The sequence below is a fragment of the Bison bison genome, unplaced genomic scaffold (assembly GCF_000754665.1).
Source record: "Bison bison bison isolate TAMUID 2011002044 unplaced genomic scaffold, Bison_UMD1.0 scf7180017864500, whole genome shotgun sequence".
NCBI classification, from domain to species: domain Eukaryota; kingdom Metazoa; phylum Chordata; class Mammalia; order Artiodactyla; family Bovidae; genus Bison; species Bison bison.
In genome coordinates this window covers 94,716-97,472 of record NW_011495059.1, presented here as the reverse complement: position 1 = coordinate 97,472, position 2,757 = coordinate 94,716, and positions in this window count along the sequence as shown.

The window sequence follows — 2,757 nt, the reverse complement described above, 5'->3', positions numbered from 1 at the left end:
AGCACATTTCAAAGAGAACTCCTTACTGATGCCTCCTGTTGAGCGCTTTAGGTTGTTGGCAAGACTTCAGTGTTTGTATTGCTTCTGGCAAGAAATGAGAGAACTACAGCTATCCCAGCACATCTCCCCACCTCTGCTACAGGGAACTGGAAATGTCCTCCACAGGGAACAAGGGTCCATCGAGAGGTGCATTGCGACTCATAAATCCTAAAACTCATAAATAGCCTAATTGTCAGCTGCCAACACTGTGATGCTTCACAGGACTCCTGGTCTGGGTCTCCCACATGTTCATACCCACAGTTAGCAGCTGGCAAGCTCATTTTCATCTGTATCATAGCTTCCTTCCCCAAGCAACCCAAGGCCCTCCTGGCCTTTTTGCATCTGGCCAGCAACTCCTCTGCTTAGAGAAATAGCTACAATGGCGCCGGGCACTTGGAGCTGGCAAATCAATTATTAATCCCAGGCAAGATCTTCACAGGGGAGCTGCAGTCAAAGCCAAGTCATCGGAGCCAGACCAATGCCCGCAACTCTAGATTGGAGCTGAACACATGTCCATAAACAGGGCCTTGTAAGGGAAAGTGCTAGTTGACAGGTGCATCAGGTCCTCTCCAGGAACAAATATTCTTCACTGGGCTTTTCAAGTATGTTCCTTGCTTTGCTTGGCCAGTTGGTTACTTCGATGACTCAGGCTGCTTGAATATGCTTGGCAAGTCAGTTACTACCATGCCTCAGGGCTGCTTGAATATTAACTAACTGATGCTGCTTTTTCAGTCTACTGTCCCAGGAGAGATGGCTACTTTACTTCCTCTACTTCTAAATTAAAGTTTTTCTAAGATTTTCCCATAACTTTTATTTAAGGGAGATTTTCTGTGCATAAAATCAGAAACAACAATCATGTCCAGTAATGACTTTGATGATATATTTATACAGTGGAGTATTGCCTAGGTCTTTCTTCTCTGATTAAATACAGTTTCCCAGTGGCCCAGTGGTAAAGAATCTGCTTGTTAATGCGGAAGACGCAGGAGACATAGGTTCCACCCCTGGATAGAGAAGATCCCCTGGAGAAGGAACTGGCAATCCACTCCAGTATTCTTGCCTGGAGAATGGACTTCAACTCATCAGGCTTTTCTGTCCATGGGGTTGCAAAGAGTCAGACACAACTTAGTGACTAAACAACATTTCCTTGCTCTTCTTTAAAGTGACTCCAGGACAATGATCCCAAGGACTCTTATTAAGGGAAAAAAGGTCAGAGCAGAACAGTCTGTATAGAATCTCATTTAAACATCTCATTGGAATAAGCAAGAAATTGGGTTTGAAAGGTCCTGAAGCTTGAATAGGAGGCAGGTTTGATTTCTTAGCAGTTTCACTGTAGCCTTCTCTCAATTATCAGTGTACATATCAGTGTACAAGCCTAAAGGCATGTTTGGGCCCCTATATTCATAAATGACACATGGGTACTGCTTTTATACTTCCTTTGTGAAATTTGTGGAGATACCTTGTAGCATACCTTAGCCAATGATAAAAGAATTTTGTAGTGATACACATACATCAACATCAAACCAACTCCTCCAACTTTCTAATCTATCCAGCAGAAGGTACTCAGGATCACCATATACTTCCTTATTCTAAAAAATGGTAGGCGTTTGTCTTTGCCTTTATTTAGCCTTTTAGGAACACTTAGTATGCATGACTACTACGTCTATAAATTACGTGATTCTTCTAGCCTCAGCAGACAGAGCCCTGGCCTGATAGAGAAGCACATAGTCTTATTGGTGAGATGACTGCCCGAGGAGGAACTCTCAGAACCTATTAAGGAACTGACCCATACTGACCTATCTCAGAACCTATTAAGGAACTCTAAGAACCTATTAAGGAACTGGCTTGGGTGATTAGTCCTCAAAGAGTGAGGTAAAGAGTTGAAAACAGTGAAGTGGCATGGACTGTAAGCTTTGTTGAAGATTTTGTATTTTGCTTCTAATGCAGTGGGAACGAGTGGGACAGTGACATTTGACACATTTTCAAAAGATCTTTCTAGTTTCCTGGTGGAGTATGGCCTGGAAGAGGGTGAAGCAGACAATAACTGGAATAATAATCCTAGATAATAAATGTGGACATGAGACAAGAGAAGTAAGCTTATTACAAAATTTGAAAGTAGGATTAAATGTTCTATTCCCTTTCTGAACCTTTCCCAGTCTCTTTCTTACTCTTCTCTGCAGTCTAGCCATTCACATGGGCCTCAGGCCTCCCACTCTCTCCACCACCATTGCATCCAAGCCCATGGTTTTAAATATTATCTATAGCTGATGAATAGATAGAGAAGGAATTGCATTTCAGAGAATAACTTAGTTGCCATTACATGGTATAGGGAAAGGGGAGTGCCTGAACTTTCAGATAGAGGATTTGGAGTTTGGGTGAGGACTCAAATAGAAAAAGAAAGCAGAAAGTTTGAGGCTAGGGGAAACTTTACCTATTGGGGAATACCCAGGGGACACCCAGGGGGACATGAGATGCCTTGTGAATCCTATCTTGACTAAGAGATGAGAGAAGGACACCCTAGTCAAGAGTAAGATGAAGCCATATATAAAAGCCTTTTTGCCTGATGCCTAGCATGGGGTGCTTATTTGCGAGCAGAAGACTGCAACTGTCCTTTGCTTGTGTCTTTAGGAGACCAGAAGAGTGAGTTGTGATCACAGTTGACCTTAGGGTATTGGGAATGCTTTTAATTTATGTCATTGTACCTCTAACAGTAACAGTATA